This window comes from Cavia porcellus, unplaced genomic scaffold (assembly GCF_034190915.1).
Source record: "Cavia porcellus strain 051 isolate PalLab524CR breed Dunkin Hartley unplaced genomic scaffold, mCavPor4.1 scaffold_1, whole genome shotgun sequence".
Classification (NCBI taxonomy): Eukaryota; Metazoa; Chordata; class Mammalia; order Rodentia; family Caviidae; genus Cavia; species Cavia porcellus.
Genome location: NW_026947484.1, coordinates 30,060,718 through 30,078,601, shown reverse-complemented (window position 1 = coordinate 30,078,601; position 17,884 = coordinate 30,060,718). Strand labels below are relative to the sequence as shown.

Below are 17,884 nucleotides of genomic sequence, written 5' to 3'. Positions count from 1 at the left end.
TCTCAAATGGATTTGCCTATAAACACTTTTTTCATAAGTAAGATTCTTCTTAGAGGACAGTTATTCCTTGAACACAACTGGAAACTGGAAGAAGCCACTCTGTTGGAACTACAGAAAACGTCTGGAGAGTGCATGGTTCACCTGGATGCTGCAGAGAATGCTTTTGTTATTTCTACTTCTAGGAACATAAAGTTTCTATAGCACTAACTGCAGATTCTGGTAATGGATTACTTTATTATGGATAGAGTTCAAAGAAGTAGGCATACAGTTTCGACCACTAATAAAATACCAGTTCCAAGTTGGATAATATTAACACTGTAGACCTAATCTTTGACATTAACCAAAGTGAGCAGTAGTGACAACCATCCCTAAGAGCCTATGGTGCCCCAGGCCCATTGTGTGGCCTAATCCCATCAACCTTGATTCATGGCCACTTCTGTGTAATCCTTTAACCTGAGGCCACCCACAGATTCTACTAAGGTGAGAGGGCCTGGTAACTCCCCCCGTCTACTTCTTCTTATTTTATGAATATGCTTTCTGTCTTTGCTCTCTTCAGACATGGATAATCTGAAGGCTTCTATTAAAAATAGTTTTTCTTCACAAAACTAAATTCTCCAAGATCAGAAATAAAATGAGGGGAGATCAATGCTTAATGATAAACATAAGCTAAACCAATACCTTCTGAAATGCTAAAATTTTAGACATTACGGTTATATTCCAACATAAAATTGGACGGTCACAGTCACTTGTTTTCACTCATAATAGCTAACATTAACTTCATAATAACTCTGTGATGTTTCCAAGGAAATACTAATATTCCTTTTCAAGAGTCTCAGGCAGGCTAAATATTTCCTCACAGTCAAATAGCACAACCAGAACAAAATACCTATAGCTGTGACCAGGATTTTTTTATGTTTTATTAAGATGCTCAAAATGTCATTGATGTCATTTTTATTAGTATATTAAAAAACATTGATTAACTTTAGCTCTTCATAATTTATAGGTTTTAGTAATTTCTGTTTGGTGATTCTATTTAGCTAGAACATTCCAAGGAGAGCTGGGAGTCAAATTCTGTGCAATTATTTTATTATTCAATTAGTGGTCAATTTTTATGCAACTCACCAAGTAACCCTGTAATGGTCTTAATTGATCATAAATATTCCTACAGAATTATCTAGTTTTGGAAGGGCATATAAGCATCTTTCTCTCTGTCTCTCTGTCTCTCTCTCTCTCTGTCTGTCTCTGTGTTTGCCTGTCTGCCTGCCTGTCTGTCTGTCTGTCTTTCTCTCTCTGTTACCAGGCATTGAACTCACGATCTCTTACTTGCTAGGCAAGTAATAGCTTTGCTATTCTATGATTTTTAAAGAGGGAAAACAACAAAGGGAAGGACTCAGAAGAATTTGGGGTATTCATTCTTGGGGACAAAATGACAGTGAGGAGTCTCTCCTGTTCTCTAGGATGGGTTATGTGTTTGTACTTTATCTTCTTGAAAAATCAGTGGAGTGGCGAGGAAGCCACAGATCCCAGATGACAGGACATGGTGCCTGCCCACTTTCCACTGAGACTTTGGTTCTTAAACCTCACGGTTACCACAGAGCTGACACTTTGCACGTGCCTCTCCCCTGCTTCTCCTCCCACCCTGTTTCTCAGCATTCAGGTCAGAAAGGAGAGGAAGCTGGCAATAATGAAACAAGCACTTTCTTGGCCTCCCTAGTCGATGAAATGCATCAAATGAGTTTTTTGTATTGTTCTTTTCCGTATTCTCCTTCCCACTTTCTGCCCAAAGACTGTTCCATTTCTATTGACACCTATGATCACAGATTGTACTCAATTCCATTTCTTATACTCTGCCTAGGTCTTTGGTGGTAAGTTTTAGAGAATACCAGGGACAGAACCTCTAACAGTGGATGTACTGCTTTACTGTGGCTGCCTCAGCCGCATTCACTTACCTGGTTCTTCTCTAGTCAGCATGCAGGGGTCATGGTCCTCTGAGCAGGCAGTCTTCCTGCTCTTCCTCTCACTAGTTACCGTATTTCCTTAATAGGCCTAGGGATTAACTGATTCATGGTAAATAACTTGCCTCTTTACAAATGTCTGAACAGAGAATTATTCTTTTAAAACATTTAAATTTTTATTAGCTCATGATTACAGTGCATAATGATTGTGTTCATCACGGGGAGTTGGTACATGTTTGTAACACAATTTAATTCTATATCCCTTCCCTTCTTCTCCCTCCCCCATCCCTCCATCTCTTGAGCTTTTATTCTTCAGACTATATTACTTCTGTACCTTTTGAACAGAGGAGTATTATAACTCAACCTCTTTGAAGTCTCTTTTGGGCTGAGAGTCCATCCAGGCCTAGGCACTAGGACCTGAGAGAGCCCAAGTTTCCTTAAACCCGCACTGTTACATAGTGAGTTTAAGACATAGTGAGTTAAAGATGTAGTCATCTTTCTGTCACTGAACAAAATACGTAAAATCATCAACTTATTAAGAGAAAAGGTTTATTTAGGCTCCCCGTTTTAGAAGTTTTGGTTCATAATCAGTTAGCACTATTGTTTCGGACTTATGGTGGCACATTATGACAGGAGTGTATGGCAAAGCAAAACTGCTCATCTTACGGCCAGGAAGAAAAAGAAAGAGCAAGGAGAACCCAAGAGTCCCATAATCCCTTTCAAAGGCACACCCCCAAAGACATGAAAACTTCCCACTACGACCCATCTCTTATGGTTCTGCCACCTCCCAGTAGCTCCATTCTGATGACTACGCCTTGAATGCATGAGCCTGCCATCTACATATGAGACGCAAACCACAGTACCTAGGAAATGAGAACTCTGTTGCTTTTGTGGCATGACATTTGCCCTCATTTTAGGTTTTGGGGAGAAGATGGGTGGGAACAAATACAGGAAATAATGCTTCAGGGAAAAACAAATCACTGCTTTGCCTCAAGAAGTTTTCTCATTGGATTTTCCTGTTGTAGCTGCCGAAGTCACATCAAGGAACCTGTAGATTTTCCTGGATATATTCTCCTGCTTTGTAGAGTATTGGCTGCATGATCTGATAAAAGCTGTGACTAAATGAACCCTACAATTTGTATTTCCACAGCCATGAGTGTGTTGGCTTTCTCTTCTTCTCTTTCTCCCCCTGTTGGGCTCTGGAAGGTTCATTACTTACAGTTACTGCAGAATCAATCTGAAATGGCCAAAATCAGTGATGGAATTTATAGCATAATAAATGCCCTGTCACACAAATGCAGTTACACATGAAAGACTTGGGAATGTTATTTTGAGCAATCCTTGTATACTCTAGAATGTACTTTTAAAAAATCAATTTAACAGAAGCATTTTAAGCATATTTTTAGAAATATAATCCTAACAGCAACAGAGACATTTTCCCCAAGGCAGGTATTATTGGTAGAAACCAATGCTACTGATAAAAACTTAGCATACTGGAACTTGGAAAGGGAATTATATACATTTTTTCATTCTTCACGTAGACCCATTAGAGCTCCATTTTCTCAACCTCAGCATGGCATTCTGCTTCCTCTTTAAATCTTTATTTTTGTGACAATGTATTAACACTTCTTGAAGCACACTAATAAACTATTCTTTATAAAGTACCAGCCATAGCAAAGTTAGCTTCGACAGACAGGCAGAATTTGAAATACACTACAAAGATAACGTACAGATTGGGGTATCAATGCTTTTCCTTTTTAAATGTCTGTGAGTTAAAAGATCACATTGGTATCTGGCCCATTTTTCTTGCTAAGTGCCCATATTATGGGTGAATCCTATTTTGCAGCATTCTGATATACAGAGAATTGAACTTGAGCATGAAACGTTGAAAAAAAAAATCAGAAAGACAGATGGTAGGCCGTCCTCCCCAAAACTCAATTTCATATTATGCATGTGATTGCTAATAGGCAAGCACTAAAAAACAATTTTCCTTGGCAGAGAAGGGCTGATAAATTGTCAACATAAAGTTAGACTGTGGTTGCTCCAGTGATCGAAAGCTCGTCTGTGAGTTTGGTCCCATCAAAGTCTGCTTCTTACAACCGTTTCAAAATTTATGACTGTGTATGTCTATAAAGTGACTGAAAACAACCCATAATGCATGTTTGTTTATTGTGTATCAGATCTTGTTGCTTCAGTACATGCAAAGAAACGAAACATGCACCTAAACCCATTTGTGTCCAGTTCAATTTTCTAGCCTCTCCATATGGTAATGAAAAAGTGCAAAGAGCCAACTGGGAATGTGATACTCCCTTCAATCATGAGAGCTGACGTAAACAAAAAGATCTACTCTTAAATGACGCTTGCTTCGTTTTTAGGAGAGGAATCCATGCGGTTATAGCAGACATAGATGTGTTTGAGAGCAATTGAGACATTGATTATCTGGAGAAGAAAAAGATGTTTGAAAGAGAAAAATAAATAAAGTCAAACAGATAAAAAGCCACTCAACTAGTGACCTGCCACACAGAATCTCTTATTATCTTTGACAGAAGCCTATGCAGACGCTGCAAAAGTAGTGAGAAATGGAGATATTTCCTTTTTTGATTTTTTTGAAAATTTGTTAAAAGAAAAAATTAAGCATTGAATTTGGGAATACAATAATTTATTTCTGGGGAGAGGGAAATCCAGTATCCATATACTGTGTTTGATTTTTTAAAAATCACTTATAGAGTTGAATATCTGCACAGTTGTAAAATTCACATTTCATGTCATCAGTTGCCGTTCATGTAGGCACAGTTTAACTACAGATGAGTTATAACTATGCATGATTGGAACAAAGGGACTGAGTGCTCAGATGGTATTGTTTACAAAGGTTGCTATAATTAGTCTAAAGGCTAACTAGTCAACAAAAATTAGAAGTAAGTGAGTTGGAAAACTCATGTTTTTTCTAATGAGAAAAGAAGTCATCCTTAGAGTCTGGAGTTTTATCAAGTAGGTTACGGGGAAATTTATGCTACTGGAAATGTAGGCTTTGTTTATTTAAGCTCACTACAGAGGCATTTCTGAGAATCCAGTTGCTTTGTGGTAGATAGACCAAGTATTCAGATGACCCAAGTTTAGTGTTAGCTTTTGACTTCAAATCATTTTGTAACCCAATATTTTTGTGTCTCTGGATTCCATCTCTCATCCATCCCCTGGTGCTAGGAAGGTCATATTCCTCCGCTCAGAATCTCTATTTGAGCAATTTAAGATTCAGGGAAAAAAAAACTGTATTTTTGGCAGATTGTCAGAAGGAAAAATAAACAGAGAAAATTCTAAAAGGAACTTACTTAAATCTACATACTTATTCTCTTATCTTGTAGGCTAAGTACAACCTTCATGGTCTCTTTGCTAAAGAATCATGTTCTTTCTCCTAAAATTAATCTACGAAATTCTCTGAATTCCCATTTCTGTTACCCTAAACCCTGATTATCTGATGGGGCTGGGGCTGCATGGAATGAAAGTTTCTATTTCTGTCTCCACTTGCTGAGCCAGCTTGGATGTCTTCACTGCTAGTTGCCTACAGCACCGAGTTCCTTTTGCTCCACGCACCTGATGGCTTCATCTCTCTGTTGCTGTTGTTCTGTGTGTGCAGTTCCCTTATCTAATATCTCCTCAGAGTGAGCCTGTCTTTTAAGAGTTGGCTAAAATGGTTCTTTCTATGGGACTCTCTCCTTTTCCACCACACAGATTTCCTTATTTCATCCTTCTGCCCCCAGACACTCCTCCACCACAGCGCATACAGTATTTCCTCAGAATCATGTCTCTGTGCGTATGCCTAATTCTCCTTCTGCTCCCTGGGCCAAATATGTGATTTTATTCATCTTTGTGTTCCTAGCACCCAGTGTAGTGTGAAATACATACTGGTACACAATCAGTACTGACTGCATGATTGGGTGAAATCATTTCCTAAATACTTTGAACAAAAGGCAAGGCTGAAAAGTGACAATTATAAATCATTCTTGGTCACACTGGACTTTTGTTTTTTTCAAGTTCTTATAGGTGGATAAAGCTTATTTAAAAAAAAATTTCCAGTATGTAGGTATCAAGCTTTGGGGGAAAGCTACATTCTAAAAGCAGTGGGTACAATTAAAATTAGTGATTTCATATCAGGCTCAAAGGAGCTGAAGCAGATAAGCTCTAAGGTCAGCACATGCCATGTTCAGCTTTCTTTAAGGCATGGAGAGTAATAAAGCTTTCCATTTTATCTGCAGTGAAATAATGTTGCTGAAATATCATCTCGTTTTTGATGTCAATGACAGTTTCTTCTTACCTTCATGATGTCAAAAGGGAATTATTATTATTAAAATGACAGATTAGTAATGATACTGCAAAAAAGAATAGCTGAAATTATTATAATCCAAACACCCAGCATATCTATTCCTAACTGAGCCTGTTTGGTACTTTGAGCAGAGTCATTCTGTAATACCACAGCTGTGTAAAATTATTCTAAGCAGGAAGTAAATCAAGAGCAGGTGCCTATGAATTTTCACAAGCAGAGTTCCAGCCTTTTAAAAATTTTAGGACTGGGTGGCATGATTAGGAGGTGTGATTTATGAATGCAAAAGGGAAACGATCCTTTTGGGGACAAAATGTCTTATGGGCTCCGTGACACATCTCCACTGCTGGGGAGGATGACAGCACACGGGGCCTTTTTAGGCTTAGCAGTCTTCTAACCCTCTAAGGGATGGGACAGTGTGGTTTGTTGGTTTTAAGCTTCACTCCCCTTTTCACCTACTGAGTGCCTTCTTGTTAATTTATTTCTACTTTTGGGTTTTAATTCACTACAGTGCACCAAGAGAGCTCTCTGAATGCGTGAAAGCCTGGAGGTGCTGGGAGCCACCACTTTTATGTCCTAAAGTGCAATTTCACAGAAATTAATGTTCCTCCATTGTGCCAAGGTACTTGGGATCTGGCCATTAAGAGACACTGGACAAAACACATCACTTTCCATATCTTCCTGATGAAAATGCCGAAAAGACAGATTCCCTAGAGAAGATACTAGTTTTTAATAAGTCAACAAGTTAATAACAATGTCTTACATTTCCATGATGTTTTCTAGGAGGAGTTTAACAATTATATTTTAATTCCACTGATCATAAAACAGCGTATACCCAGGGCTCAGTCACCTGTAGGGGTATTACAGGCCATATAATAATTTAGTGTTTCTAGATTGTGCTTTTAAAGTTTCAGGTCTTATCAACTGGAAACAAAACCACTTCTGACAATGCTAGCAAGGGTATTCAACAATAATACAACTGCAAATCAATTAAAGAGAAAAATAGACAAATTTAATAAGTATATGATGATATATGTTATTTGGGATACAGAGAAGGGTTGGTGTATATTGCGTTAAAGTGAATGAAGAAAATAAATTTGACACATTTCATGACATAAGGCACGAGTATTTATCTCAAGTCACCATTTTATTTTTGTCTTCACTTTATCAACTTGATTGATTTTCAAGAGTCTGAAAAATTGCAAGTTCAACCATCAATGACTAGTGAGTACCAAAGCAAGTCCTATTGTTTACCTTATTTTTATGGAGGGAACTGAAGCACACAATTAGACTGGCTGCTCAATATCACCGATCAAGTAAGGAACAAAGAGCTGGTAGTGGGATAGAATTTTACACCTCTCCCCACCAGATGTATTTCTATTAGGTCTCTGTTTTCATGACTTCTACAAGAAGTCATGTATTTGAGGGACATTTGAGAAGGAGCTGTTGAGGACTATTAAATATATTCAAAAGTACTAAGTAATAATCAAGTGTCTCTTGATTGTACTCCTAGAGCTCTATCCACTAGAACTGGGTACAAGTTAAGTATGTGTTGATTTTTTAAAAACATAATATGATAGCATGTCAGAGAATGTGCCAACCATTAATGCAGCCATTTTAAAAGCAAAAGAAGAAAAATTCAACCTATATGATCAGCAGGACCTGGAAACTAAAAGTAATTTTATAACTTTACTGGTTGTACATTCTCATCTCTAAACACCCTGTAAAAGAATCAGAACTCTTTCCCAAAGAAGGAATATATTCTGGCCTTAGTACAAATCAAGTACAATATTTATAAATCTGTTCACTTCCCAAAAACATATATTTATTTAATTTCCACTATATGCCTGAAATAACTCTAAAAACTTTGGTTTATTGTAGTGAAGGAGAAACAATACACAAACAAATGTATAAAAAAGTTTCAGGTTGTGTTAAGTGCTATGAGGTCATGGATAAAGCAGATAAACAGATTCAAAGGATATATGTGAACTATTTTGGTAGAAAATAATACTTGAGCAGAAATCTCAATCAGATACAGTGTTGTCCATAGTAATCCCTAAGGACAATAAGCAGTCCAGGGAGAATAAGTGCCAGATATGAAGGGCCAGGTACAGGAAGATGTAAGTGCTGCCATACATTAACTTCTTTTTTTTTTTTTTTTTGTAGATTCACATATATGTGGCCAAAAGAGCATTAACTTCTAGTCAAATGACTATTTACGTATTAGTTGTTTCTATAGATAATAGCCAATTATGAGCTGAGAAGTGACGTCTCCATCACAGCAACTGAGGGATATCTGTTGCCTACCGTTAGTTTAAAGAAAGAGAGAGAGAGAGTGAAAGGCAAGGAGAAGAAAGGAGAAGGTGAGGGAGGAGGAAGGAAGGAAAGAAGGAAGGAGGGGAGAGAGAGAGGGAGGAGAGAGAGAGAGAGAGACAGAGACAGAGACACAGAGATACAAAGAGAGGTCTGAGCTTTTCTCTTAATACTGTAAAGGGCTGTGAGCTGATTACACAGATGATTTTTCTGTTGCAATAAGTGTCAAAGAACTTCATGATGAAAATAGTATTCTAGTATTGATAGAACTTAGCAAGGACATTTATAAAGACATGGAAAAGTCATGATTGACCCTTGACCTCTGAAATTGTACATGAAGCATATACAGAAGTTAACATATGAACAGATATGAACTCAGAGTCCTGACCCTTTCCCCTATTTGAGATGAATCAACAAAATCTCCTCTGAATGGTGCCTCGATCGATACAGCAGGATGTAAACCACAGTGGTAGTCGGCCTTCCCTACAGTGCTTCAGAGATGCTGTGTAGATGTCCCTACAAAACCCGGAGGCTTATGGTCCACAGAAGCCTGGACATCTCATTTATTCCAGAAATCAACAATATCAAGTTAGCCCTTCCCTACTTCATTTCTTACATTAAAGGGCAATATTAGTCTTGCTGTGACGCTAAATCAATTCCAAAGAAAACCATTTGGTATGTGCTTCTTTTATTAAAGGGACAGATGACGTATTTCATTCGTATTTTGTCCCTTATAATCAAATCAATATTCAGGACACTAAAGCAATGAGAAAGTTCCCAGAAATAAATGCATTTTCTATATTCAGAAGAAATCATTTATTATTTTAGAGCTCATATAACTTCCAGGAGATAATCTGAAATATTGCTGATGAATTACTACTTTCCCATAGTTACAGGTGCATCTACAGAGGCAGCAAGTTAAGGTTTTTGGATAGTTTAGATTCATCTTTATCAGATTCACATTATGAGTTCTGAAAACACTTCACATAAAATCATGTATGATGTGCTCATGATGGACCAAGCATTGTGATAAGCACTTTACCTGCACTATCTCACTTCATTTTACAGTAGCCTTATGAAGGATGTTGGTTCTCCTGGTGGTTATACTTTAAAAGATAGGAAATAGACACATAAAGAAGTTAAATAATTCACTTAAACTCAAAGAACCAGAAATACAAGACTGTCCAAAATTCTTGGCCACCTGAAGTCAGAGCCTCTGTATTTACCACTCTTTGTAGAGTGGTTTTGAGTTAGTAAGGGCCAAACAGGGTCATAGACCTGGAAGCCCTTAAAATCTTGAGTGGTAAGTAACTGCAACTTCAGAGGACTGGCAGGAGACAAAAATTGTGGGGTCTTGATGCTGTTTTTTAGGGCATGTCATGTCAGACTCCAAGATCTGGAAAGAATGATGAACTGTGCTTGTATTTGTTTGCTTGTTAATTCATAAGCCATTTGAAAAAAAACTAATTCAATGGGCCAACATCTCATAAGAGATCTATCAGATTGAGAATATATTTATAGAAACATTAACTTTTTGAAGGGCATTAAAGGTGTTATATACAGAAGAAGTCATTGTATTTTATGCCCATGATGTCATTTTCAAAGTGATTATCACTTTTGTTATTCTTAGGTAGCTGATGCTCAGGGAACCAACCTGTAAAGATACAGCATTAGTCAGGAAGGGGTGCAGTTACCTTTCCTACTTTCTTTCTATAATCTGTGTAATGGAAAATGAAGCACCTGTAAGCAAGCAACACACTTGCATCGGAGTCACTGATGTACTTAGAACTTACAGACACTTCGCAGAATGGCTAGTAATTATGCCTCTAGTTGGCAAAATAACTAGCTGATTAGTCCTGGCAGAAATGACATATCCCATGCTGGAAGTACTATCATGCTTTGGTAATGGGAAATAAATTCTTTAAAATCAGAAACAATGTCAACTGTATTTAAAATAACACTAGAAATGATTTTGTAATGGACAATTGTACAGAGGTGAGTAGAGATTAAAATGAGATAATAGGATTTTAAAATTTTTATTTTATTGGTTTTCTCCTCTATTGCATTTTTCATCAGGATAACCTCTGTTTGTAAATTCTTCCCTGGAAATCTTTATCCCTTTCCATTTATTCCGGGTGTCTGGGTTGATTGAAAGGCAATAAATGCATAGCCTTTGAAAGCCTGAATGGGTTGACAGAATTTTTGGTCTCTGTGAAAATTCTACTATTGATTTGACAAGACAGCTACATTTTGCACATCTTGGAATACTGTACTCATCTTTCAAAATAACATAAAGCTGAAGCACAAGCTTCAGGAGAAGTACTGATACACCTGGTCCATCTGTGCATCTCAGGTTGGAAGAAATATCTAGATAGCATCCAGTGTACCCACACTTGTCTAGGAGAAACGGCAACTTCTGGTTGATGAATTTTATGGGGTCTGAGAAATCTCCAGAGAAAGATTACTACTACACTGTTACACTGGTGCTAAGTACAGCACCACACTCTGTTACTCTGGGAACAGGAAAATTAAAACTTGCTGTTACAGATACCCACTTGGAGAAGGAAAGAGCCAGATTCTAATGACAATACTTCACAGATTCGTAGCCATGTCCAAATCTCCGAGAAATTATGGGATTTTCTCACAAGGCAAGATACTAGCATACACTATTCTAATTTTCAAGAGCTCCCAAAATGCTAATCTTCAGGAAAAAAAGCCTCTCAAAAGATGACTTAATGTAAAGAAAATAGTGATCAACACAAGTTATTATGAAGTCAGAATGAATATGTAGTGCTAATATGATTCTATCTCTTGCATTTTGAAAGGCATCCTCAGTTGATGGCCAGAGGGTACACTGTGAATGTAGTGCACTTTGAGTTTGATAAGACATTGGTGAAGATTTACAATACTTTTATAGTCAAAGTTAAGAAATGGGACCTAGATCATAGTAAATGGCCATTTGGGTTCATAGCTATGCCAATGGTCAGTTCAAAAGACACTGGTGTCGGCTAGCAAGGTATCTATCTAGTGGTGCTCCATAGGACATGGACTGTCAATATTTTTCATTCATATATATCTCAGAAAAAGTGCATACAATTCATGTCAACCAACAGTTATTCAGTGACAGCTGTATTCAGCACACTGTGATAGATGCTGAAGGAAGAAAGCAGAATTAAAAAGTACCCAGAAATCAACATAGCGTATTAGAAAGAGTGCAGCATTGGAGGTCAGAGGATTTGGATGTTTCTCTCAGTCTTGCCATTGATTATGTATGTGACTTTAGACCAATCAGTTTCTATTTCTGGGCATCAGTTTTCATTCACCTTCAAAATTGGAAAAATAGAGACAATTATCTAAAATAATTTTTATGATGTTTATCTGAAATTATATGAAAATACTTCATAAAATGGAGAGAAGATACTTGGCTGAGTGTATTATATTTATGTAGGAAAATTCTTTGGGTTATATACTATTAATAACTTCATTTTTTTACAGATGAGAAAACAGGCACAGAGAACATAAATAATAACTAAAATAGTATTTTCCTACAAAGGAGAAGGGATGTTTGGCTTACATGTACTAGAGAAAATGAAAAAAGAAATGACATTTGTATGGTGGCGTGCTGGTTAAAAGTTTTTCATATGGCAAAAAAAGAGTGATAAAAATGCACTGTAGAAAAGGAAACAGCGTGGTCCAATCTGTAGCAGTGCTAATATACTAACATACTTTAGGAAAGGTGGTTGGCATGATGTAGCTAGAGCATGGGTGGCAAGAATCGGGGAAAGAATGGTGCAGGTGGTGGTAGACATGTAAGTCAGGGTCAGATTCTTAAACAGGTGGCATCGTGAACCACCCATAATGCAGCTGCAGAGAAGTAAACGATTGCTGAGGCTTTGGGAAGAAATTTGAAGCAGCACAAAATAGGATAGAATGGAGCAGTCAGATCTGAAAGACACTTTGGGAATTTCTTACAATAGATTTGGAAAAGGCATAAACTGGAGGAGTGAATACAGATGCAGACAGATATGACCAATTGTGGCAGGGTATAAGTGTGGTGGGTGAACAAGGGGGAAAGGTCGATATTTTAATATTGTGAACTTCATTGAAAAATGAAACCAAGAACTAAAAGTTTAAATGACTGAAACAGTAATAATTTCCTGCTATTCTGCTAGCATCTTGAGATTTGTTAACATACACACATTCAATCAAGACCAAATTTGCATTTCAGTTTTTAAATTTACCTAGTTGTGACTCTGACACTGAAAATTCTAGTGATGTACATTACATCTAAGTGAATAGGGAGGAAGGACCAGGTACTACTGAAAATAACTGTCCTGACTACAGATATAATTTAAAAATATTATTTCTAAATTTGTATAATATTCTATAATAAGATTGTTCCTATCTGCATAAGAGATCAGAATGTAAGTCTGAGTTCTGTCCTGCTGCTGCCTAGGGGTGATGCATTTTGTCATAGAACCTCCATGTTAATGCTTCATGCATAAATGGGAGGGAAAAATGAGGAGGTAGGAAAGAGTTATTGTAACATTGGTGACATATGTTTTGTAAGATGTGCTAAGTTCTTAAAAACACTGAAGATATCATCATATTAAATAAGATTTTGTAACTTGAGATCAATGATAAACTTCAAGGATTTAAGGACCTACAGCTGCAAAACAAATTTACTTTAGGAGAGGATCTATAGATTTTATCAAATCTTTTTAAAGAGATCTATGACAAACTAAAACAAATCACTGTTAAAATTCTGTGTTCATCTTACTCCCTGAATCAGTACAAGTATAAACTTTTAAAAAGGAACAAGAGAAGCTTCTAATTTAAAGGACAACTGTTCGTGTTTAGATAAGGCAAAGGAATTTTCCCTAGCAAACTCGCACTCTCTAATTTATTGCTTTTGTTTCTTCATGTTTAGCTATAGGTATTCTTTTTTTTAAAATTTTATTTAAAAGGAAAAAGAGAAAAAACAAAACAAAACAAAGCAGTGTAAGGGTACAAGTAATAATTCTTAAAACAGGTTTATCAAAAATCCTAACAAGTGAATTTACGAACCACTGTATTTTTTTAAATAATTCTTTATATTGTAGGGAGACTAGACAGGATTTCAGAACTCATTCAGCTGAACACTTAGCTACCAGCAAATCTATACTCAAGCCATCCCAGATGAGGGTTTTTACTTTTAATATTCCTGAGTTTCTACAACCTTGTTTAGCAATTTGTCAGCATATGTAACAGTGGGAACTCCTTATATTTTCAGATTTCACCTTCAAAGAAGACTTCAGAGACAGTCTCAGAATCATATAAAATGGGGATTTTTTTCTTCATTGTTTCTCGATCTAGACTGTTTTACTATGGCATTTCAGTTAGAACATTACAATGTGTGGGGAGTGTTTACTCTAGAAGCAACAATGGTATTGGTAAGTATTGAAGAGATTATAAAACTGAAAGTCCCACACCAAAGGAAACTATCCTCCAAAGACAGGAGCTAAGGAGGTGACCCAATTAGTCTTTTACTTCTATAATTTCCCTGATTACATATCTCCTTTTACCTCATATGCTATATCTAGTAAGTTCTCCCAGACATAGACCTAATCAAGAAGGCAGAATAGTGGTGCAAGGCAATTTAAAGGGGAGCTGTGTTATGCAGAGATATGGGACCAACAATGAGACCTAAACAACAGGGAGCCCCTATGGCACAAAAAGTGGCTAGACCAGATAACACACTACTGTGGATTTCAAAGTAAATGAAAGCAGAAACAACTGAATGTTGTCAGCTTGTAGGTGGAAAACTTGATTAGAGAGAGGAACTTTTGTGAGGACTGGGGTGTGGCAAACTAAGCCACAACAATTTATATTACACTCTTTGCTTGAATTAGCAGATGGAGATTGGTACTTCTTTGGCTAGAAGTCTTGGTTACAGGGCACATATTGACTATCTCTTATCTGGAACAGTCGTTTCAGATTTTGGAATATCTGCACATATATTTAAGAGATATCTTGGAGGTACAACTCAATTCTAAATATGAAATTCTTTTATGTTTCATATATACCTTGTATACATAGGAAGGTAGTTTGATACAATGTTTTTAATGTCTCTATGTTTTTTACTGTGGCCTGTCACATGAGGTCAGAGGTGGAATTTTCTACGTGTGTTAAGTCAGTGATCAGAAGTTTTAGACTTTGGAGCATTTGGGATTTTTGGATTAGGGATGCTAAACATGTACATGAGCAGACATGAGAGTCCAGGAAGGGAAGGTAAATCTCCATAATTCCTTGGGGACACCAAAGTCATCAAACAATGATACATTAGCACAGTGAGACACAGAGAGCTGCACTCGAAAGACTTACACAAGAAGGTTTTCTTTCTTTTAAACATTTAAATTAAGTTTTCATATGTTGAGGTCCATCTCATCCCGAGACTTTCTTTGAACTTTAACAAGCAGTGAAACAGAGAAGCTAAAAGGGCAAACTTGAGTCTAATTGCCTGGATTCAATTTTGGCTTCTCAATAGCTACTTAAGAACTGTAAGCATTTCACCTATTAAGCCCTCAGTTTTTCTATCTGTAACATGGGCATGATAATATAATGTAGAAAGGAGATTTTTTTAAAAAAAGATAATGACTTACGAATTTAAAAAAGAGTATAAGAGTATAATGTCAGTGTCAATCAGTGGTACTTTTATATATGTGATTACTGTCAGTGAGGGCAACAACAACAACAGATAAAAAGACATAGAAAGTAAGAAAAGTCTGTGTTCCAAAGTCACAGAAGAAAAAGTGAAGAGAAATGTAGTGACTTGCATAAAGCAAGGCTTAACATGTTGAATCTATAGTAAGGGAAAGAAAATCTAGGTACAGTGGTAATAAATTAAAGAAAATATTGCGAGTACAGAGAAATTATCATCACTGTTTCTTTTTATTTGTGTTTATTGTGTAGTGGTAGAGTGATTATCAGTTTTATTGGAGTGTTTTATAAGCAGCTGAATTTATGTACTGAGAATGAAGAGATAAACAGGGATGTTAGTCAGCTGTGTAACGTCATGGGTTCTCATCAGCTTTTCCACTAAGTGTTAGACTAGGTTAATTAATGAGGCATGTTCAGTGCAGAGGAAGGGAAGGGGAACGGCCGTGTCTGTCAGATGGTTCATCTTACTGGGGACAGCAGATGAACCAACTCTTGTGGGTAGACGTTCTGAAGAAGAGTAAACGGCAGTGGGTAAAGAAGACCTTTATAGCATCTCCAGGAAGATTTACTGACAGGGTATGTGAGGAATATGGGTTCATTAATACAACACTTTTTGATGCGGTCTGGGCTTCTAAATTTTTTTCAATCCTGTTTGTTCAAAGTGTCATTTTAAAATATTTTGTTTCTCAAAGCCTTCTTTGTAGCAAAATATCTTTAGATCTAAGCTTGAGTTGCTTCGTAGTCATTTTTTTCCATTTGTTTCACGATGGTTCTTTTGCATTCACTATTGTTAAGTGATGTCACCTCCTCTTAAGCACTCGCCACAGCTCCCACAACACCCCCTCCTATGACTCCATTCTACATGGTAGTGTAGTCTGGTGGTTAACTTAAATGGGGTATGGAGTCAGACTCTCCAAATTGAAGTTCTGCTAATTTGGTATGTGATATTGCATATCCTAATGAAACTCTCAGCCTTAGTTTGTTTATCTATAAAATAAAAATAGTAAGAACTATTGTTTTGTAGGATTATTGTGAAGGCTAAAGCATGTAAACTATATCAAGCCCAGAATACTATAAGACTACTTGATATTCCTTATTACTATTTGATATTCAGGGTCCGGGGATACAGCTCAGTGGCACAGCACTTGCCTGGCAAGTGAAAGGTCCTGAGTTCAATTCTCAGTACAAAAAAACACAAAAAACCAAAAACAACCCCCCCAACCCAAAAAACCAATCAACAAACAAAAAAGAGTAGTCTCTAAAATTACCTTCTTTATCTACTTGTTACAGTCCTTCTCCTGCTGCTGGAATGTAAGCACTATGAAAGCACTTTTTATTGTTTTTTGGTGGCTTCCAGGATATGGAACAGGTTCCATAGTAGGAACTCAATAAAACTTTTTGAATGAATGAATGATCTATCAGTATAAGACATTCATTTGTTTAACTTAAAGTCAGGCAGTAAAAACAGCTTTACTGAGGTGCCTATATGGTAAATCAAACAAACACTACAAGATAATTCTCTTGTCTAGACTGAACTTCTTTTCTCTATTTGTTTTTACCTATACATGCACTTTATTTGCAGATGCAAAATTTGCAAAGCTTCGTAACCCTTAGTTTGTAGAATGAAAGACTAAAAATTAAATTATCTAATGACATTGAATTATGCTAACAATTGCTTTTTTAAACCATGTCTCACTTTTTACACCAGGGATATGCCCTTATAAGTCAGTAAAAGCCAAAAAAGATGAAGAAAGATGCTGAAACAGAAAAGTAAGAATTGAAAGGAAACCTCATGGCTCTTAAATTCTGGAATGTAAAGAATACATACTTCCAGCATTGAAAAACAATAGTCTTGACATCTGTAATCTGTTACAAAATTCCAAAGTTGCTAATGCTATGCAGTTAGTAACTAATAAATGCATAGTGTTCAGCAAGGTTAAAAAAAAAAAAAAAACCCACGGTCTTTAGGTCTTAGGCAAAAAGGTTTTTCTTTCCCCAACTGTGAATCTTTGCAACAAGACTCAGAAGGATGAAGCTCTGGCAGGCAGGGCTGCCCACTCACCTTCTTTTCAGAGCTTTATAACTGGAAAAGGTCAAGGTTATGCACCACATGCCTTTCAGCCTGTAGGACAGCTGTGCTAAAGGTCGTCCTTGGAAGGGTTTGCTTCCCCACCTCCTTTCTTCTTCCTTTTTTTTTTTTCCTGAAGAATTAATGTCAGAGAAGGTGCCCTCCTCTGCCTTGATACAGCTGCTAGTCTCCTGATGTCTTCCATAAAGGTTTTAAGGCTTGATGATCCCCCCTGACAATGCTACGGTCACCCTAAAGAACTGAGTTATCCGAGCTCCTACAGTCTGAAATTGGGAGAGCTTCTCGGGCCAACCTTGCTAGTTCATTCTGTTCCTGTTTGCCTTCCTATATGCAGTACATATTGTTTAAGAAATCAGTTGGTGCGCTGTAAAACTGATAAGATTCAGGTTGCCAAAGGCATTTCATAAATTTGATAGGTCTTAATTTATGTTGCTATAGTAACAATGTCGGTATTTCTTGAGATTAGAAAAATTTTATATCTTTCACCTTAAAACAATAGTAATGTAGCTTGAT

General features: G+C 36.9%; 1 protein-coding gene across 18 annotated transcripts in view; it reads right to left on the bottom strand.

Annotated features, from left to right (window-relative positions):
* Npas3 (neuronal PAS domain protein 3) overlaps nt 1-17,884 on the bottom strand; it is an 815,093-nt gene that overhangs the window by 50,831 nt on the left and 746,378 nt on the right. The gene's annotated exons all lie outside the window — the stretch shown is intronic.